This window comes from Mus musculus, chromosome 3, assembly GCF_000001635.26.
Source record: "Mus musculus strain C57BL/6J chromosome 3, GRCm38.p6 C57BL/6J".
Classification (NCBI taxonomy): Eukaryota; Metazoa; Chordata; class Mammalia; order Rodentia; family Muridae; genus Mus; species Mus musculus.
In genome coordinates, this window is record NC_000069.6 from 95964850 (window position 1) to 95987387 (window position 22538).

The window sequence follows — 22538 nt, forward strand, 5'->3', positions numbered from 1 at the left end:
AACAAAAACAAACAAACAAACAAACAAACACCCCCAAAAAACCAAAAAAACAGTCATCTTTCCAGTCCCCTTCTTCTTTTTTTTTTTACTCTAGCCAAGCCACGCACATTTCTAAGTTTGAGTTTTAAATGTATGTCCTAAACCAGCCCTTTAAAAGATAAAAGTCTAAAGACTGTGATTTGCTCTATAGTGTGTTCAGAAGATTGTCTAGTTGCATTTAATTAGAGAGAGAGAGAGAGGTAAGGCCAATAGAGACAGCCAGTAAAGCAACAGCTTCCGAAGTGGAGGCAGGGGGTGATCACAGCTGCTGGCCTGGCTAACTGACTCCATTTCAAGGTCCTGTGAACAGGAGCTTGCACCTGTACAACCACACCACTGAGTGACAGAGCACAAAATAGCGTTACATATGTGCACAGGGCACATAGCCTGTAATCCCAGCAAAGGAAGGCAGACAGGGAGATGAAGAATTTAAGGGTAGCCTTGGCTACATAGTGAGTCTGAGGCCAGCCTGAGCTACACGGGACCCTGCTTTAAAAAAAAAGAAGAGGTGGACGGTGCTGGAGAGATGTTCCTCCCAAAGGTTAAGAGCTTTGATGGCTCTTGCAGAGGATCCATGGTCAGTTTCTAGGACCTGTGCTAGAGCTCACAGCCGGCTGTAATTCCATTTTCAGAAGATTCAGCACTCCCTTCTTGTACACAGACACACATGCAGGCCATACACCTATATACATAAAAAAATTTAAAAACAAAAGAAGCCATGTATCTGCATAACATACATGAGTCACCCCTTCCCCATCTCTGCTACTCATATTTGGCCAGAAGAGCAAGCCACTTCCTAACCAGTGGTTTCCCAGGGTGACTTACTCCCTGGGGACCGTTAGTGATATGTCTCTTGATATTTTGGTTGTCACACCTGGCCTCAGTGGCACTGCACCTGGGAGGTAGATACCAGAGTTGCTGCTAAACATCCCACAACGGACAAGACTGCCTGTGGCATCATCAAGTCCTAAATGTCAGCTCTGTGAAGCTGGGGTGGGGGTGGGGGATGGGTTAGGAAGATGTGATTTGATTTTGGCAGACTTTCTCTTTGCTTTGATATTAGATAAAGGCGGGGGGGGGGGTAGCATTTAAGTTTTTATTATTAAAGTACAACACTAGAGGGCACTGCCTGCTCAAAAGTTGCAATTTTCTGTGCTGGTGGTGGGGTCTTAGCAGAAAACATGACTGACCCACCGGGAAATGGTTAAAGAGCTATGAAAAAGATGTAACTCCACAACAGTCTTAACAGGTACTGCATCTGAAGCCAGGAGGGGCAGAGCACCTTGTTTTTTGTTTTTGTTTTTTCTTTTTCCCTTTCTTCCTCTAATGATATCTTGGGAGCTTTTGCCAAAGGAAGGGGGAGGATCTCGCTGGATTTCACACACAGGAACACCCACGTCATTGGCACCTCCTCTGAGCAGGTGGTGGGAGGCACTGTTCCTGGGCTATCTGCATCCCTGGCAAAACTGCGAAGTCACATCTGGAGCAGGAGCCAGTTGGGCAGGCAGAGCTCAAGGCTGGTGAATAAAAACCTTTTTCAGAGGATCCAAGTTTGGTTTCCAGCAAGCAGACTGTCTCACAATTATCTGTTAACTCCAGCTCCAGGGCATCCCATGCAGTCTTCTGACCTCTGTGGTTTCTTCTAAGCACACATGCAGTGCACACAGACATACAGGCAGGCAAAACACTCATACACATAAAAAGTTAAAATCAATCTAAACCAGTTTGTCGCTTGAAGCCCTTCACTGTAAGAGGGTGCCCAGCAGGTCCTCTTGAGGTTCCGTCCAACTTTAAAAAATAAAACAATTGCTTTTTCTTTTCTTTCTTTCTTTTTTTTTTTTTGGTTTTTCGAGACAGGGTTTCTCTGTGTAGCCCTGGCTGTCCTGGAACTCCCTTTGTAGACCAGGCTGGCCTCGAACTCAGAAATCCGCCTGCCTCTGCCTCCCAAGTGCTAGGATTAAAGGCGTGCGCCACCACCGCCCGGCACACAGCTTTTTCTTTTAGTATCAGGTCCATAACTGAACAGGAAAGATTTTTCTTTTTCTCTTTTGAGACAGGATAGGCTTGGATTTATAAATTACAAATCAGTCTCTCGGGTTGACAAGATAGCTCAGCAGGTAAAGATGCTGGCTGATGAGCCTGACCACCTGAGCTCAATCCTAGGACCACAATGGAAGGAGAGATGGAGGGTCCCCCTGCAGGTTGTCCTCTGACCTTCTCAAGGGCACTGAAGCACAAGGCATCCATCCCAAATTAATAAACACAAAAACCCGTTCTTCCTCACATTAACTATATATTTCCTTTTATTTATTATTAAATACTTAAGACGTGGTACCAGATTCTGAGGATGGATTCCCATAAGTTGACATTCAACTTAACCTCTCAGCAACCCGATGGAAGCCCCTTATCTCCTAACCTCTGTGCCTCAGTTTCCCCTTCTCCGGTAGCATGGCACTTTTCTTGTCACCTGCTGCTGTGGTCCGCAGATTGACGGGTTTGGTGTGGAACATTTCCATGTGAGTTTTTCTACGTGTAGTTTGTATGTTAAATATACACAGTAGCAAAGAATTTGTGCATATTTTAAAACCTTACATAAGTGGCCTCATACTTGTTCTGTAATGTGAGTCCCCTTAGTCTTTGGCTTGTAAGATTTACCTGTGTTGATACACATAGCTTTGCTAATTGCATACCACCATTTTTGGTATTTGCATAATTGCTACTATGCAAATATGTCTAGGCCTAGGTGTCTTTTACATTTCTGAATAGCTTTTAAAAAAACAGTATTTTTTTGTGTGTGTGATATAAAACTAGTATTGGAGCAGAGACTGAAGGAAGGACCATCCAGAGACTCCCCCACTTGGGGATCTATCCCATAAACAACCACCAAACCCAGACACTATGGCAGATGCCAACAAGAGCTTGCTGACAGGAGCCTGATATAGCTGTCTCCTGAGAGGCTCTGCCAGTGCTTGGAAAATACAGAAGAGGATGCTCACAGTCATCCATTGGACTGAGCACAAGGTCCCCAATGAAGGAGCTAGAGAAAGTACCCAAGGAGCTGAAGGGGTTTGCAGCCTTATAGGAGGAACAGCAATATGAACTAGCCAGTACCCCTAGAGCTCCCTGGGACTAAACCACCAAAGAAAACACGTGGTAGGACTGGTGGCTCTAGCTTTATATGTAGCAGAGGATGGCCTTGTCGGTCATCAATGGAAGGAGAGGCCCTTGGTCCTGTGAAGGTTCTATGCCCCAATACAGGGGAATGCCAAGACCAAGAATGGGAGTGGGTGGGTTGGAGAGCAAGGGGAGGGGGATAGGGGATTTTTGGAGGGGAAACTAGGAAAGGGGATAACATTTTAAATATAAATAAAGAAAAAATCTAATAAAAAACTAGTATTGGGGCATGAAATACTATTCTTAATATTTTGATACAAAAATTCAAATTTCAGTGTCCAAATAAACAAGATGCTGCTGGGTGGGTAGTTCCACGGGTGTTTGGGCCTTGTGGGTTATTGCCACAGAGCAGGTGACCCATAGGACCCTTCAGAGCTCAGGCTAGCTCTCCTGATCTACACATAGGAATGTGATTGCTGGATTGCCCATTTTTTTTATTCCTGTCTTATCAACTGAGTCTGAATTTAAAAATACAAAGTCCTGGGCTAGAGAGACTAGAGATGGCTCAGCAGTTAAGAGCACAGACTGCTCTTCCAGAGGTCCCGAGTTCAATTCCCAGCAACTATATGGTGGCTCACAACTATCTGTAATGGGGATCTGATGCCCCCTTCTGGTGTGTCTGAAGATAGCAACAGTGTACTAAAATAAAAATAAATAAATCTTTAAAAAACTATTTTCAAAAAATGCAAAATCCTATAATCTACAGCATCAAAGGTTTTTTTTTTATTTAAAAACTATTGAACACACGTAAAAATAATCTTCTGAATCTTAGCTTAAATCTTGAATCATTTGATTCAAGAGATGAGCATTAAAAGTCTTTGATGTGGCTCCCCTGTGCCCCTAGGTGGGCATTGGTTGCTGCAGTACCAACAGAGATGTGTTAGGCGTGTTAGGCTTCTCTCTTCTGGAAAGAATGCCTGGAGTGGGAGAGACAGCGGGCAAAGAATGGGCTACCATGAATCCTTGTCTTACTTTAAAGGCCATGCATGCCTGCAATCAGCAGAGGCTGGCCCGAGAGCTCCAGGGTAGCCTCTGGGCACACTGAACTGCAGGCTAGCGTGCCAGGGCTTCGTAGAAACTGATAACTATGTTGACCACTGTCTTTCTTTCTCCTAGAACATGGCACAGAGGATGGTATATTCTAACTTCTCTTTATACAGTGCCTGTCTCTAGCATGTAATGGAAGCTCAAGGTCGAATGCTTAGAACATTATTAGATGTTCTGTAGGTGCTTAGATGCTCACTAGGGTGAAAGTTTGAAATTCACTGAACTTCTTGGATATTGACATAATTTCATAGTAAGTAATGCTATACATAACATGTGCTGTTTTTGTCTAAGCATTTTATACAATAAACAGTCAGTGGCTTTGCTGGCATGCTTGGTGATAATGAAACTGTCATGACTTCACAGGCAGGCGCTAGGCAGTAAGTGGCCTGTGTAGACTCATTTACTCATGTGACTCTCACTGAGGGCAGTCCTGGTATTCATTCCATTTTCACCAAAGGGAAAACTTGTTTAAGTGAGTTGCCAAGGCCACAAGACTAGTCATGGCAGAGCAGAGATTTAAACCCAAGCTGTTTGGAAGGAATCTGTTCTTTAAACCTATGAGTTCTTCCAGTCTGACCTTTTTAAAATGCACATTTCTAGCCTGGTGGTGTTCATGCATGCATTTAATCCCAACACTAGGGAAGCAGAGAATATGTGGATCTCTGTGAGGTTGAGGCCAGCCTGGCCTATAGAAAGAATTCTGTGACAGGCAAGGCTAAACAGAGAAACTGTGTCTTGAAAAAAAAAAAAAAACTTGCCTCCACCCCATCCCCGTGTGTGTGCATGTGTGTGTTCGTGTTTGTGTGGGTGTGCACATCTATGGAAACCACAGGACAACTTTTGGGAGCTGGCCTTCTCCTTCCAGTATGACAGTCTGGAGCTTGGGCTTAGATGTTAGGCATGGTGAGTGACACCTTTTCCAGCTGACCCAGCTTGCTGGCCCCAGTCAGGTGGGCTTCTCTCCACTTTGCTCTTCAGTTCCTTCCTTCCTTCCTTCCTTCCTTCCTTCCTTCCTTCCTTCCTTCCTCCTCCTCCTCCTCCTCCTCCTCCTTTTTCAGTTCTGTACTCATTGAGCTGAACAGCCATTGAGCCCCAGGGACCTGCCTGTCTGCACCTCCCTAGTGCTGGGATTACAGCAGGCTTCTATACTGGGTGTTTTCTTTTCATTTCACTTTTATGTGTAAGGGTGTTTTGTTGCATGTATGTATGTATGCATGCATGCATGCATGTATGTGTGTGTGTGTATGTATGTATGTATGTATGTATGTATGTATATGCACCCACATACATGTTTGGTGCCCACAGAGGTTAGAAGACAGCATTGAATGCCCTGGAACTGGAGTTCCAAATGGTTGTGAATCACCATGTATGTGTTGGAAATCAAATCTGGATCCTCTGCAAGAGCAACAAGTATTCTTAGCCAGGGAGCCATCTCTCCAGCTGCCCATACTGGGTTTTTTATGGAGGTGCTGGGGATTCAAACTTTGATCCACATGTTTGCACTACAAACACTTTGCTAATTAAGCCATCTTTTTTTTTTTTTAAAAGATTTATTTATTTATTTATTATATGTAAGTACACTGTAGCTGTCCTCAGACACTCCAGAAGAGGGCGTCAGATCTCGTTACGGATGGTTGTGAGCCACCATGTGGTTGCTGGGATTTGAACTTCGGACCTTTGGAAGAGCAGTCGGGTGCTCTTACCCACTGAGCCATCTCACCAGCCCTAATTAAGCCATCTTGCCAGCCCCATGTAAAAAAATTTAATAGCCACATGTAAGAAATGTTTTAGAAGAGCCGGTAGTTTGGCTCAGTAGGTAAATGTACTCCTGTCCAGGTAATTCTGTAATCTGAATTTGACCTTCAAGACCCTCGTGGTGGAAGGTGAGACTGACTCCTGCACACCTCTAACCCAGCACTCCTTCACTTGCAGGAATCAGACCTGAGGAGGAAACTCTTGAATATGAAATAGTTTTTGAAGAAAGACAGGTACTGAAGCAGCAGATATGAGGAAATGGATGGTATAAAGTTGGGGAATATTAAACAAATTACGACACCATTATGGCCATGTAGGCATTTTAAGTAATTGTGAGCATTTAAAACAAATGCCCATTGTTTTAAGAGAAAAAAAATCAAAGTAAATAACTATATTCCACGATCACAAATATATTTTAAGTGATTTTGAAAGAATTGGAAGGAGATACACAGGAAGGGTTGTCTTAGTCTGAGGGTATAGCACGGTGGGTAGAGTGCTTACCTCAGATCTGTGAGGCTTCAGGTTTCCTCCTCAGCTCCGAGAGCAATAGTTGTCTTTAGGATTGTGGATCAAGTTTTGCTGTTGTTGTGTTGCTTTGCTTTGCTTGGTTTTTGGAGACAGGGTTTCTCTGTGTAGCCCTGGCTGTCCTGGAACTCACTCTGCAGACCAGACTGGCCTTGAACTCACAGAGTTCACCTGCCTCTGCCTCCCGAGTGCTGGAGTAAGGGCAGGCACCACCACACGCAAGGATGCTGTTTTTCTTTTTAAAGATTAATCTTTATTTAGGTGTCTGTGCCTGTATGTGTCTGTGCATGTAAGAGCTCTCTCCCTAGGAGGCCAGAAGAAGGTGTTGGGTCCCCAGGTCACTGTGAGGCTCTCTGTGGGTGCTGGGAACTCAACCTGAGTCCTCCGAAAAGGTAGTATATGCTCTTAACCACTGAACCATCCTTCTAGCCTCAATACAGTTTTTAATGTGTCTTAGTAAATTGCTTGATAGAAGATTGTACATTCTTATTTAAACTCTTACCACAGTGCATAGCCAAGTCCATTTCCTGGTTGTCACACTTAGTTAGAAAGCTAAATTGAATGCAAAAGATATTGTTTTATGATAAAGTATGTGGTTATTATAATTATTATTAAGGATGAGCACGTTCTCATTTTATGATAATCTATTTGATTATTTTTATATCACATTTTAGGACTAAGCTTAATTTTTTTTTTCACTAAATCATTAGAATTCATCAAACTATTACTTTTTTCTTCTTTCTTAAAGGAACAGTGCTAGCCAGAACTGGTATTGTGTGCCTGTGACTCCCGAGGGTCGTGGGTTCCGACCATCCTCAGTTACAAAGTAAGGTAGAGCCAGCTTGGGTTACATGAACGTGACTGTCATACCGCACCGCCCCCATCTCCCCAAACAAACAAACAAACAAACAAACAAAAAACCAACGTTGGCATGCTTTTAAAATAACATCCCCTAAGGTGCTTATTTTCAACAGTCAAGTCTAATTTTTGAAACTTGTTGTTTGTGGAAAACATTGAGTTTCAGTTCTTCTTAGGCGTGCTGACGTCTTCCGGGTGTGCTCGCCCGGGCCAAGCTGTTCTTACCAAGCCGTTAAAGGAAGCATGGAGATACATTCTCTGTAAAAACTATGTGGGGTACGCTCAAGAAGTGTAGTAAAACAAGAAAAAAAAAGACCCTCAAAAAACAAACAAACAACAACAACAACAAAACAAATTTTGGGGAAACTGCATGTAGAGATATTTGTCAGTCTGGATCATTTTGGGTAGTAATGTCAACAGACTTGGTTAAAGGTGAAAAGATTTAAAGAAATTAAGTTGTTGAGGTGAAATTCACCCTCTAAAAGATTCCTATTTTTAAATTTTGGAAAGGGCGGGTAGACCACAGGCGCTTCTTATTTGGTTTTGAAGTTTTTGGTGCTTCTAGGCTCTGGGGAGCATCCTACTGATTTCCAGTGCTGAGACCTGGCTTAGCTTTTCCTTTCTCCCTCTTAATTAGTCCTGGTTTCTCTGAGGGGCGAGGCTTTCTCCAACAGCCGCAAGCGGGAACCTGGGGCACTTTAGACTTTTTCTTTCCTTGCGGTTTTACAGGGCCCCTCATTTGCCGCCGCCTCCGTCTGTCACCGCGAGCATCCAAGCGCAGAAAGGAAATGCGAAGCGAGACAGCTGTACGGGAGGCTTCGCCTTCTAAAGAAGTTGACAGACAAATGGCACAGGGGTCCCTGCTCTTGCCAGCTGAGGGCTTAGCTTCCAGAAAGCGCCCCTCTAGGGGAACAAGCGAGGCAGTGTGGGGCTGCTGAAAGGCCTCATTGAGGCCACAGCCCGAGGCTCTTGTAGCTCATTGTCTGGTATGCGGCGCCCTTCCGAAACCGCTCTCCACAGTTCTGCACCCCCCCAACACCCCCTAATCTCAGAAATCATCCCCCGCCCTCCGTTACACTTGGTGCTTCAAACGAAATTCTCAAAAGGTATTTGCTTTTGTTTGTTTCTGTTTTCTTGCGCCTTTGGGGGTCAAGCGATGGTTCCCACGCTCACTGGACTTAACTGCATGGAAGCTGGGGTCCCCGACGCTGCGCTTGTGAGAACCGATGTCTGGGCCGAGGCAGCAGTGGAGGGGAAGGCAACGCTTTAAAACCAATTCTGCTGGTTCCTTGGTTTTCTTGAAGATTCGTCTGGAGAGATTTAAATCTACACCAAAGACCAGCTTTCCCAAGATTTAAAGTTATTAACTTGGCATCAGTGCAGTGCTGAGCCATCCAGAGGCTCCGAGACTGTCTTCCTAGGGAATACACAGTGATCTGATAAAGGCTGGGGAAGCACAGTTACCTCTCGGGCATTAGTAGAGATTTTAGGATGTGTCAGACTTGAGAAACAATGTGGCCTGAGGCCCTGTGCTTTGAATTCAGAGCCTGGGAACACACTGACGAGTACTGAGCCTTACGCTAAAGCACAGGTTCTCAACCTGTGGGTCGCAGGGAAGACAGAGTAGTCAAACCTCCGAAAACCAAACTTTCCTATCTTCTCTGTCCTCTAGACTCTTTATCTTCTGATCTCCAGGTCTTCTCTCTCTCAGAACCCAGTCGCTGAAAAATGGCCTTCGGGGTTGAGACACTACTCAGCCGCAAAATTACAGTTAAGGGGTAGCAAGGAAAATAAGGTTATGGTTGGGGGTCACAGCAGCACGAGGAGCTGTGTTAAAGGGTCGCAGCAGTAGGAAGGCTGAGAACCACTGCTCTAAAGGGAGCTCCAAGTCCGGGAAGAGCACTTACTCCAGGTTACATAGAGCATTAGACTCTAAAAGGAGAGCCAGTCATTGGTGGTATTTGACTGGTTGAAGTTGCCTTGTGGCTGATAGAGGAAAATTCAAGCAAATACGTATGTGTTATGACCTGGACCAGCAAGCCTTCCTTCAGTGACACAGTTCTGAGAGAGAGGATCAGGAGATCAGAGGACAGAGGAGATAGAAAGCTTGGGACTGGGAGGTCTCGCACAAGTTGTCTTACACCAAACACGTTCCTGGTTTTAGATAGGGAGCTTCCTTCCCTCTCCATAAATCAGGGCATCGGGGAGCCTCATTTGTCAGTCCAGCTCTCAACAGTGTTAAATGAATAGTCAGTAGCCACTGCTCATGGGGAGAGCTCATTTGCCGGCAAGTACGGCAGAGTTTCAAGAGAGGATGGTTTGGACATTACAAGATAACTTGATCTCTGGTCTTTATTATTTGTGGATATATATATATATATTAGCATCCTTCAGTCCAGGTATGAAGAAGGCTTTAAATGAGATGCATCAGATCAGAGCGTGTGTCTGGGGTGTATCACTGTCAAGCATCCTAGGCTGTGAATGAGGGACATTGTCATACGGGTTCATTGCTGTGAAGAAACATTATGAGCATGGCAACATTTTTGTTTGTTTTCCAAGACAGGGTTTGTCTGTGTAGCCCTGGCTGTCCTGGAACTCCCTTTGCAAACCATGCTGTCCTTAAACTCAGAGATTCACCTGCCTTTGCCTCCTGGGATTAAAGGTGTGCGCCACCACTGCCTGGCTACCATGGCAACTGTTACAAAGGAAAACATTTAATTTGGGTTGGCTTATAGTTCAGAGGTTTAGTCCATTATTATCTTGGCATTGCAGCTCGCAGGTAGATGTGGTGCTGTAGTGGTAGTTGAGAGTTTTACATCTGGATCCGTAGGCAGCAGGAAGAGAGAGAGAGAGAGAGAGAGATCCTGGGCCTGGCTTGAGCTTCTGAAACCACCATGCTCGCTCCCAGTAACACATTTCCTCCAACAAAGCCATATGTACCTACTCCAACAAGGCCACTTCTCCGAATACTGCCACTCCCTATGGGCCTATCGGGACATTTTTGTTCAAACTAAGACAGGCACATCATGCTGAAAAGCCTACTCTTTCCTATTTACAACGAAAGCCACCAGTGCTAGGGATTTAGGGTGGGAGAAGCGGAGCACAAATGTTCCAAGGTTTCTCATTTTGGGGTGTGTGTGTGTGCATGAGAGCATGCACACATGCACAGGCTTGTGTGGGGCCCACAGAGGCCAGGAGGGGCATTGGATCCCTTGGAAATGGAGTTACAGGAGCCATCAACTGAAGACTGTCTAGGAGAGGAAGCTGTCTCAGATGGGGAGACCACACAGCCCTCAGTAGAAATGCATTCTTTCTTATGCCTGGACATCGCTGTGTCATATCCAAAGTTGACCTGTTAGCTCTGTTTCTGTGCGTAGCCTTGCCATAAAATGAAACATGAAGTATGGGGCTGGAGAAATAGCTCAGCACTGGCTGCTCTTCCAAAAGACTCGGGTTCAAATCCCAGCACCCACATGGTAACTCCTGACTGTCTGTAACTCCAATTCCAGGGATCTGACCCCCTTGTACAGACATATATGAAGGCAGAACATAGCATCAGTGTAAATAAAATTTAAAAAAAACATGAAAAAAAAAGAAAAAAAAACAAAAAGAAAAAAAGAAAAAAAACATGAAGTATTTTTAAAACACACATATACATACAAAATAGATTTGGGAACACAAGCCCTTTGTTTGAGGACATCTCCCAGGAGTTTCCAGGATGTACACGTGACCTATGTACATAACGTCTCTCCCTGTTAATGACGGAAGGATTGGTTTTAGATGTAGCAGTTGGGTAATCTTGGGTACCATCGACAAGTAATTCCCAGTTGGCTCAAGTGTTAGAGAGACTTAATGAGTCAATGGATGGGAAAGGACCTGTTTCATTTTACTTTCTTGGAAAGCCTTGCCAGAATGGAATTTAGAAAGGCACATGCTATTAAGCCAAAGATGGTAGATGCAAACGCATCCTATTCTTTCCCAGAGTGTGGCTCCTGCATCAGCCTCTCGCTGAACATCCCTGAAAAGGGATATCCTTTAGGGAGTTCATGTTGTTTCTGTTTTTGAAAAAATGATGTGTGTGTGTGTGTGTGTGTGTGTGTGTGTGTGTGTGTATTTGGAAGCCAGAGGTCAACCTTGGTCACCTCAAAATGATGCTGTTTTTCAGTCACTGTCCACCTTATCAAATGAAACAGGGACTTTCATTGGCTTAGAGCTGCAGAATAAGCTAGGCCAGGCTGGCCAGTGAGCTCCCGGGCATCCACCCACGTCATTGGCTTCTGCTTCATCAGTATGCCAATCATTTAACAACTGACCTATCTCCTTTTCCCCAGATTTCTGTATATTATACAGCTCTTCATGGTTGGCAAACAAACCTTAGCCACATTTTATTCTCATGTAAGACAACAGAGACCAGTACAAGGGATCAAGTCTCAGGGGAGACAAACATTAAGTAGCAGAGGCCACAGATCTGTCATGTCTAGAACCTAGATGGCCCCAATATCTGTACTAGGCTGAGAACACATTGAGGTCACATAACCTTCCACATCTTATGTCTTTGTTCCCAGTAGAGCCCGTGTCATGGGGCTGACTGGGAGCTGTAGCCACTGCCCAGCTTTGAGATTGCATATCCAATGCACAGCCCCAGAAAAGACCCAAACTCAAAGTCAAGTTTGGTGAATGCAGATTGCTTTTGCACCATTATACAGTTGAAAAAAAAAAATATAAACCTGGCGGTTGTGTCTGATATACCTGGCTGTCGTGGCTCAGGATTGCCGAGGCGAGACACACCCTCCCTGCCCTCAGCCTGCTCTGCTCTGGCTTGGAATTCCAAGTCTGTTCTCCAATCGTCCTTTAAGATGCACACCATCTCTGAGAAGTTCACATGTGCCTGTCAGCACAGTGCTCTGGAGGCACAGTAGGGAGGGTCTCGAGCCAGGAGCTTAAGACCAGCCGTGGGGTAGGAGGGGGACATACAGTGTTTGCAAGATGGCAGCTGTAGGAGGCAAGGGAAGTGGACAAGAGAGAGTCCTAATTCCTTTTTTTTTTTTTTTTTTTTGTAAATGAGGAAGTAGATTTAGGAATTGAGAATTGTCCAATGTCAAACCACCACTAAGAAACAGCCCAGTGGGAGGGAGCACAGCCTTCCAGACAGCAAAGCTTCTGCTAATACACTTGATGGCTTTAATGTGCTGTGTGAGTCTCCTTTTTAAAGTGTCAGGATGGCTAACTGCTTGCAGGCAGTCACTGAGCCCCTTCCCCAGCACCTGTTGGAGGTGCTCTCTATCTGGTTGGGAGAAAGGAGATAGACAAATGGCAACACTCTAGGGCGGGAGTGAATGCCTTTCTATTTAGAGACATTTTCCCCCTCTGCGTATGTGGTACTGGGGATGGAGCCAGGGCCCTGTGTGTGCTAGCCACTGACCTGTACCCCCTCACACTTCTTAAGTTGATTTTGAGACAGGTTATCACTATGTTGCCCAGGCTGACCTCCAACATGAGAGTCTCCTGCCTTGTTCAGCTTCCTAATTAGCTGGGATTTTAAACTGCATGGCATGGCTGGGCGTGGCTTTTTTTTTTTTTTTTTGGTTTTTTTTTTTTTTTTTTTTGGTTTTTCAAGACAGGGTTTCTCTGTATAGCCCTGGCTGTCCTGGAGCTCACTTTGTAGACCAGGCTGGCCTCGAACTCAGAAATCCGCCTGCCTCTGCCTCCCGAGTGCTGGGATTAAAGGCGTGCGCCACCACGCCCGGCTTTGGGCGTGGCTTTTAATAAAAAAAAAGACATTTATTTGTATATAAAAAATAATAAAATAATATAAATAAAAATATATAAATATAATATAAATATAAATTAAAAATATATAAATTTATTTGCGTGTGTGCTTATGAGTGCACATGGAGGTGGTAAATGACGGTTATGTGGAGTTCAGAGGTCAGCCATCTAAAGTTGCTTCTTTCCCTCCACCATGTTGGTAGCAAGAGCCTCTACCCCTCGAGCCATCCCTCTGGCCCCTAACACCATGCTTTGGTGGCAGCATGAAGGCAATGTTTACTCCAAAGTTACTGACCACACTAAGTTCTATTAAGAGTGGGAGAAAGAAGCCACACACGTCTATTCACACACACACACACACACACACACACACACACACTCTCGTGTGTAATCCGCCCCCTCCCAGTGGAGGGCATCGCAGCTCCACAGTTTAACAAATAACTGGCATTTTCTTGGCATGTTAATCTGCAGGAAATTACAGGCTGTCATGCTGTAGTTCCTCCTCAGAGAATGCCACGCAGATTACAGTGGTAAGCTACGCCGATGGCACTGCCCGGCACCCCGGTGGCCTTTTCCTTACCAGATACATTTACTAAAGCTTACTTCAGTATCATGTGGGAAGAAAAGAATTCATAGTGACTTACTTAAACAGCTACTCTCCGCCTCCAGCCCGAAATCAGAGCTCTGCACAAGCTAGCCATAGCTCTTCCACAGAGCTCTAGGCCCAGCCTAACAGTAAACTGAAAATCAAGTTATTTTGCTGTGTTCTTAGTGTAGTCCTGGCTGGTCTGCAATTCACTATGTAGACCAGGCTGGCCCAGAGCTCACAGAGACCTATCTGCCTCTGGGATTCAGTACACTCTTGTTTGATAGAAAAGTCATTTGCTGTCCCTGCTTTTTCCCAGCTGCTTGTTGGTATCTTTATCCTTGGGGTTCTCCACAGCAACAGGAAACTTAAATCAGATGCTAAAAGAGAAATGGGGCAAACCGATCAAAAATTAAACAGGGCACTGTGTAAAAGACACTAAATTTAGAATTTTACAGCAGTAAGATGCCTCTTTTAAATGAGGACTTAATTTTTACCCATTGAGAAGTCTGGCCTTGGTCTCCACCTACTGGGAGTGCATCCTCTAGGAACCAGAACCAGGAGTCAGGCGCCTGGCTGGAAAACCGAGGTTGATCCGACATGAGAACTCTCCTACCACGTACAAGATTCTGGATTTGATCCCCAGTGCTGAAAAAAAAAAAGGTTATTCTATTTTTAAGTGAGGTAAACAAACAACTCCCCGAATTATCATCTCCATTGCTCATGGTTCTGTGGCGCCACGCATAGTCATGACTGTGTGCAGTGGAACCCCAGGACTTCTTCACTTTGCAATAGTGAAATTAAACCGATTAATAAGCAAGTCCATGCACTACTGTTCTATTTTCTGTCCTCCAAATCTGGCTACGCTAGATACATCATAGAAGTGGAATCGTGAGTATCTGCCTGTTCGTGACCTGTGTATCTCACTTAATGATAGTTCATCCGTGCTGTAGCGCGTGGCAGGATTTCTCCCTCAAGTGTTCATATCACATTTTGTGTGGGTGTACACGTATGGTATGTGTGGACACGCATGTTCGCCCATGTGGGTGGAGGCGGAGGTCAGCCTTGGGTGTTGTTCCTCATCAGCCATCCATCCACCTTGTGTTTTAAGATAAGGATCCTCAGCCATGCTGGCTGGCACTATCTGCCTTCTTGGGGCTGAGATTACACGCATCAGACACTAAGCCTGCCTTTTACATGGGTTCTGGGGACTGGGGCCAGGTCCCCAAGCTTCTATGGCAAGTACTTTACCTAATGAGCCATCTCCAGCCCTGTCATACAGTATTACACATCTGCTCATCCCTGATCACTGGAATATCTCCTCCACCCACCCTTCTTGTTTTTTTTCAGACAGAGTTTCTCTGTGTCCTGGAACTCGCTCTGTAGATCAAGCTGGGTTCAAACCCAGAGATATGCCTGCCTCTACGTTCTGGGATTAAAGGTGTGCGCCACCACTACCCAGCGGATTCTTTCTCTTTTAAAAATTATTTATTTAAGTGGGCACCTTGTCTGCATGTATATATGTTCACCACTTACATGTCTACTCTCTGAGGGCATCAGATCATCTGGACTGGGTTACAGAGAGTTGTGAGCTGTCATGTGGGTCCTGGGAATTGAACCCTGGTCCTCCAGAAGAGCAGCCAGTATTCTTAACCATTGAACCATCTCCCAGGCCCTGGCGATGCCCTTTTTAACTTTCAAGGACCTATCACACACTTATTCTTCATTGTTACCAACGACACACAAGGGTCCAATTTCTTGAGAGTTTGTGGTTTCTTATGGGGGGCTGTGAGCAGTCTCTGTGTGCCTGCTTGTGCTGGGGTCGATTACACACTCAGCCTGTGCTCTCATCTGTTTGCCCCTGGGGATATCATGTGCCATTAGTCAGCTGAACTCTGCCTATGAGTCAAGCCCTTGGCTGGTCCTTCAATTTTTCTAGCCATTAAAATAATTGTGATGTCCTGACTGGTCTTGTAGCTCTTGGTCCCTAACAGAGCTGGGAGTGGGATGTCAATAGCCTTTATCAATAATCATGTTACTACCTCTGTCTCTGGACTGCAGATACCACCAGGAGTTTAGCGATGCTGTAGCCCTCAATAGCACGGTCCTCACCGCTGTGGTAGAGTGCATGGTGTGTGTGTCTTCTATGAATCATAATCCATGGTTAGCACCCTCACCCCACCCCCTTAAGTGTCTCACGTATCCAGACCAACCACAAATTCCCTAAGTAGTTGAGGATGACCTTGAACTTCCGACCCTCTCACTTCTACCCTTTGAGTGCTAGGACTACAATTCAGGCTTGTACCGCCACGCTGATTTTATGTGGTGCTGGAGACGGAACTGAAGGTCTTAGCTACGTTAGGCAAGCGTTCTATCATCTAAGGGTTCAGAGAATACTGGAAGTCAGAAATCTTCAGAGGCCAATATGGTGGCACATACCTATGATTCCAGCCATTTAAGGGGTGAAGCAGAAATATCAGACCTAGGCAATTTATTGAGACATTGTCTTAAAATGGGAAAATTAGTTCTCAGTTACAAATCAGACTCAGCTACCACTCAGGACAATACAGATGGCTTTCCTGGTCATGTTACAGAAGAGCTTCCTCAGACCTGCCCCATCTTGTCCCCTGACTGCCGGAATAACAACTAAGTCACAGCATAATTCAGCAGGAAGGCAAGGAGGGACACACAGCGTGCTAACACACAGCGTGCTCCATCAGGAGCCAGGGAGGTCCCCAAATCGTCTAGATTTCTATGGTATTGGGCTAGAAGACTATGTGAGGCAGCACTGTGTTGGGATTCCAGATTCACACACCAGCAAGGGCAGCAAGAGGTGCTTTACTATGATGGGAGCATTACAGAACATCTAGAATCCTGGAAGAGGGATGGTCTGCACTAGCAAAGTCCAAATGTCTGACTGTCAGCACAGGACGGGAGGATTCCAGGCTTGAAGAAGTAGATTCTGGGAGTGTGGCTCATAGGCTGAGAGCTTGCCAAGAATGGGAGAGGCCCTGGGTTCAATCCCAGGACTACAAAATAATGAAATAAAACAAAATTCAGGGCCTTCAACCAACTGAAGTGCCATACGGGCCACTTTCCTGTGGAGTTACAGTAGCGGCCTGACCGTGCCTGACCATGCCTGACTGTGCCTGACCATGCCTGAGTGTGCCTGACCATGCCTGACTGTGCCCTGACAGGTCTCCTTTACTTTGAACTCTGCCTCCTGCCTCAGTGACAGGTCAGCCTCTCTGCTTTCCTGTCAGGCTCAGAAGAGGCAGGTCTGTACATCGGCTTACTCCACTGTACTCTTGGGCACCGCTCCTGGCCAAGTGGTCCCCTCCAGCAGCTCGCTCTTCTTAACTACCGCCGGGGAATGCTGGGAATGCTTTCTCCACTGGACCTTCCCAGGGCTCCTTGGAGTTTCTCTTCAGGTTTGCTTATAAACTGGAAGGTTGCCTTTACCATTCCCGTTTGTGATATCTTACCAACACACAGCAAGAGAACCCATTGGTGTTTGCAGTCTCCCCTCAGAAGACTCTTCCAGTCTATTTGGTCTATTTGCTGTCTGCCAAGTTACCACAGACAACAGTTTTATCCATCATTCTGCCCATTTGCACCATGGGAACCTCTCTCCAGTCTCCAATGTTTCCTCCCTGCCTGCCCCAGCCTCACTAACTGTCCTCACGGCCCATCTTGCTTGCATCTGCAGCTGGTCACAGTGGCAACCACTCCTGTTTTAGGTTTTGATGATGGCGGCCTTCTACTTCCCCAAACCAGTTTCTTGTTTTACTATGCATTGCGGATCTTGGCCCTTCGGGATCAAGCATTGCTAATTCCTCAGGTCTTGTCCTGGAATTCACTCTGTAGATCAGGGTGGCCTTGAACTCACAGAGACCTGCCTGCCTCTTCTTCCTGCCTGCTGGATCTAAAGGTGTGTGCCACCTTCCATCCTGCCAGCTTTCTCCATCTTTTGGGCTTCACTAGTTTGGCTGCTCTGCTTTCGGCTGTCGGGTTTAGATGAAGCTATGGGGGTTCAGGGTCTCTTTTATAAAATGGTCTCTCACTTAGGATGCTAGCTGTGGCTTCTTACATGCAGCTGAATTTTAAGAGAGAAACTATAAGATCCCTTATGGACTAAGTAAGGTCTGCAACTTCCACAGATAAACTCACATCAAGCAACAGCCCTGCCTTGAAAATGGGGAGAGCAAGAGCGGTGCCCTGGAGGTCCCGTGGATCTGTGTCTTGTTTCAACAGTGTTTGGACTAAACAGACCCGGGGACTCCCACTTAGCTTCCAGCCGCCTTACAAGTCTCTCCAGTCGCAGCCTCCGGGACCATCTCCTCCCTCCCTTGGCTCCTAGGACCAGTCTGCACCTTCTTCGCGGTTAGCTTATACTCCGGATCAGTCATGACCTCTCAGATTCGTCAGAATTATTCCACTGAAGTGGAAGCTGCTGTGAACCGCCTGGTCAACTTGCACCTGCGGGCCTCCTACACCTACCTCTCTATGGGCTTCTTTTTTGGTCGGGATGACGTGGCTCTGAAGGTCGTAGGTCACTTCTTCTGCGAATTGGTCAAGTTGTAGAAAGATCGCGGGGGGGGGGGTGCGGGGGGGAGTGTTGTGCACTCCTTCAGGATGTGCAGAAGCCGGCTCAAGATGAATGGGGTAAAACCCAGGAGGCCTTGGAAGCTGCCTTGGCCCTGGAGAAGAACCTGAACAAGGCACTCTTGGACCTGCATGCCCTGGGTTCTGCCCGCGCAGACCCTCATCTCTGCTACTTCTTGGAAAGCCACTTCCTGGATAAGGAGGTGAAGCTCATCAAGAAGATGGGCAACCACCTGACCAACCTCCATAGGGTGGCAGGGTTACAACCGGGCACAGACTGGCGTGCCCCAAGCATCTCTGGGCGAGTATCTCTTTGAGCGGTCACTCTCTAGCATGACTAGGAGGCCTCTGTGCCTTCCAAGGGGCTCCCTGCTCTGCTCTGCACCAGCCCGCTCTGAAAGAACCTCTCAAACCACTAGGCAGCTTTGTAAGCGCTCCGGAGCCTCTCCCAATTCTTGGACCAAGTTAAAATAAAGCTATTTGAAACAGGAAAAAAAAAAAAAGCTTTTTGAAACAGGAGAGCATCGAATCCACCCTGTGAAGGCGCTTGGAGCAGGTCCACCAAGAACTTCAGTTGGTAACCTCTCGGTACAAGGAGTGGCAGTTTACGATTCCTTTTTTTTTTTAAAGATTTATTTATTATTATAATTAAGTACACTGTAGCTGTCTTCAGACACACCAGAAGAGAGTGTCAGATCTCATTACGGATGGTTGTGAGCCACCATGTGGTTGCTGGGATTTGAACTCAGGACCTTCGGAAGAGCAGTCAGTGCTCTTAACGGCTGAGCCATCTCTCCAGCCCCAGTTTAAGATTCCTGTTGGTCATCCAGGTAGAGGTGCTGATAGCTGCTCAGGTAAGAGGGAGAGTGAGTTCCCTCCCTGTCTCTGTATCAGGGCGGTACAGGCTGCACGCATGGCATTGCAGAGTAATGCCCTTTGCCACCTCAGCCGGTAGAAGCTGGGAAGAGACTGAGTCCACTTCAGCATCTGCACATAGGATCCTCTCTCTGGTCCTTTCTGCCTCCTTCCCACCTCCACAGACACTCAGCCTAGCATGGGAGAGGAGAGCCCTTCCATTGCCCTGTCTTGCCACCTGAAGGATTTGACGAGGAGAGGGCTTTTGAGACCATTTTTAATTACATCTTTTGATGTATCTGTGCATGGATATATGCACGTGAGTGCAGATGCTGAGGGAGGCCAGAAGAGGGCGTCGAATCTCCCAGAGCTGTAGTAACAGATGGTTGTGAGCTGCCTGGATGAGGATGCAGGGAACTGAACTCAGGTTCTCTGCAAGAGCAGTGGGTGTTCTTTACCGCTGAGCCATCTCTCCAGCACTAAGGAGGAAGGACTTTTTGTTCTCAGAGTTTTAATATCTTGAAGAATGAAAAGCAAGAATGAGATTAAGTAGAGTAATTCTGAGAGAAAGGAGGGACTTCTGCGTTCTTCCTGGCTTGCAGCAGGGAGGATAGGGACTGAGGTTGAGGGGCCAGTGGTCACTACTGAGGCCATGCTGCAGACCCAGGCTCTGGGGCTACTTTTCTGAGTCCCTCTTCTTCATAAAGGTGCACCAGCCCTTGTGCTGATGGCATAGGGGAAGTCTGTAATCCTCTAGCCCAGGCATGGCTCGAATGTACCATTCTCCTGCCTCAGACTTCTAATGCACCACCATGCCTGCCTGGGAACCTAAATTCTCCAACTGCTCCCCAACTTAAATGTTCTTCTCACACTGGTTAACTCTCAAAAATCCCATTTTAAACCCGGACCTACTAATTTTTACATTCCTCTCATCTTTGCTTCAACCAAGGAGTTCCGCTGTAGTTGGACTGGGGCATACACATGACTTCCTGACCCCAGCCCCTGTTTCCCAAGTGGAACTGGACTGCACTAATTGACCTCGAGGGTCTCAGCTGTGCTAAGTTGGGTGTTTGTTAGATCTCGTTAGGGTTGTAATTAGTGCAGGGAATCTAGGTCAGAGGCAACCAGTTGGAGTGATGGTCTCTTGGGGCGTGAATAAAGGTGGGGAGGGACAGACACATTCCTCTGGTTTTTTTCGTGGGTGGGGGAGAGGGGACAGTGGGGCTCATGCTATACACAGAGAGACACAGGGTCATGTGCAGAAAAGCACTCAACCCTGTGTGTGTGTGTGTGTGTGTGTGTTCACTCCCGCTTTTACTCGGGTTTCCTTCCAACCTCTCCATATATGGTGTGGCTCTAGAGCAGGCTGGGGATTGGCTGCTGTTGTTGGGAGACTGGGAGGTAGGAGAAATGCAGAAAAGGAAACCCAGGGTAGGGAGGGAGGCGAGAGAATGATAGCCAGGCTGCAAGGGCTGCAGAAGGGCCGCGTGCCTGGGAGGCTTAGAGAGAGACTTCCGGGATGAAAGGTTTCTAGGGAGAAGTGGGGCACAGCTCCTGTTGGCAGGGGGCTTAGGGCAGTAGGTGGGGATGGGACATGGGGTATTGCCCTGGGACCACCACCCTAGGTTTACCAGTTTGTTTAGGGCTGGAGCAGAGAGGGAGGGTCAGAGACACTTGTGCTCGGCCCCTCCCCTGTCTTTTCACCCTAGACAACTTCCAGCTATGCTGTGAAAATCATATGCAAATTAACTCATTAGCTTGCCTGGCTAACACCTCAGACGTCTTCCTAATGGAGGGAGCGGTGGACTGTACTTTCACAGGCTCCCTCAAACCCTCCTGAACAGCTTAAGGAGAGAAACAGGCAGAGCTGAGGGGCTATTACTGAAATAAGAGCCAAGCATCCCGTGCTTAAATGTACCTGTCTCTACTTATCACCCCTAGTTGAACTCCGTGTCCTGGACTCCCCCTCTCCCCATCCTGGGGCCTCCCAGAGGAGTTTCCCTCTTCTGTTCTTTTGGGTAAGAAGACAGAGCCAGGCTGTCGGGAGGGAGGGTGAATCTAAACATCCTGGAAATGTCTGTCAGCAGCTTCGCAGGAGAAAGTCACCCCAGTGCAACCACGGAGCGTAAGAGTGTGGAGTGGTAGAGAAAGAGGGGCCAGGAGGAAGCTAGCATGGCTTGCTGTGATCCCGTCGTGGTGGCTAGGTTCAAAACATTTTTACATGACCAAAAATCTTGCTGGCAGCCGCCCACCACTAGCGTAGAATTTAGGTTGCTTTTCTGGTGTGAAGCATGGCGTTGTGTTAAGTTCCCAAATGGTTGCAGACCAGGAATCACGCTTTTCCCTCTTTGCAGCTGTCTTCAGCGCTGTGCCTGGAGGTACCTCGAATGCCCTCTTCAGAAGAGAGCGACGGGCGTGGCTTGTGGCCCATTCAAGGATGTGAAGTAGAGCGGCAGCAATGGATCGATCCATCAATCTATCGATCGGCCCTGTGGTCTGTGCCTCATTCAAGCTGTGCTCTGGCCTCCTGAGTAGTCCCAGCAGCCTTCGAAGCCACTGTGGACACCACTGTGGACCACGGGCTGCGTTTACAGTCAACAACTCTAGTTTACTGAGGAGAAAACAAGACTTTTATTAAGCCAGTTTTGCCCAGGGCCTCTTAACCAAGAAGTGAGAGTTGGAACTTGAATCCAGATCCCTGTGGTTTCAAAGCCAGGCTCATTTATCACTCGCAAAGGCTGGTGCTGGGACACCTGCCGGGGAGCTGGTCTGCTGGCTGAGGGGTCCAGCATCGGCTTTTCTTGGTCTCTCTAGAGCCCTGAGCTTTAATTCTGTAGTTCACCTGTCGTGTTCCTCCAATGTCTGCTGCACATATCCCTTCCCTGGAGATGTTTGGCATGTTAGGACACATGTGTCATTATTGTTGTCTTTTACTTCACTTTGTGGGGGCGACAAGGAAGAGAAAATGGAAAATGCTGATAAAGGAGAAGACAGGAAGGCAGGAAGTGTGTAATTTTAACCCAACTTTCAGTATCTGTGGCAATGGGTGGCTCTGAAGACCAGGGCTAGAGTTGTGGAAAGTGGAGCTTGTGAGGGGGACAGGAAACCTGGTTCCCTTACTTTGTCATGAGAGCCTGGGGACCCCAGTGAGGTGGCACTTTGTGCACTTTACATGGTTCAAGTACAGAACTTGTGTCTACGGGCTAGACCTAGGGAAAATACTGGTGACAACATTAGTGACAGTGAGAGGCGGGGGCTACAAGTGTCCCTCTGCTGGCAGGCTGGGGAGATGGCTCAGTGGTTAGAGAACGTGCTGAGGTCATAT

General features: G+C 46.8%; 1 long non-coding RNA gene and 1 pseudogene across 1 annotated transcript; both read left to right on the forward strand.

Annotated features, from left to right (window-relative positions):
- Gm4097 (predicted gene 4097) lies at window positions 17961-18755 on the forward strand (annotated as a pseudogene).
- Gm9054 (predicted gene 9054) lies at window positions 20661-22118 on the forward strand. The gene is made up of 3 exons (NR_045872.1): window positions 20661-20739; window positions 21155-21231; window positions 21568-22118. It is a non-coding gene; the product is annotated as a predicted gene 9054 (long non-coding RNA).
- The last annotated feature ends 420 nt before the right edge of the window (window positions 22119-22538 follow it).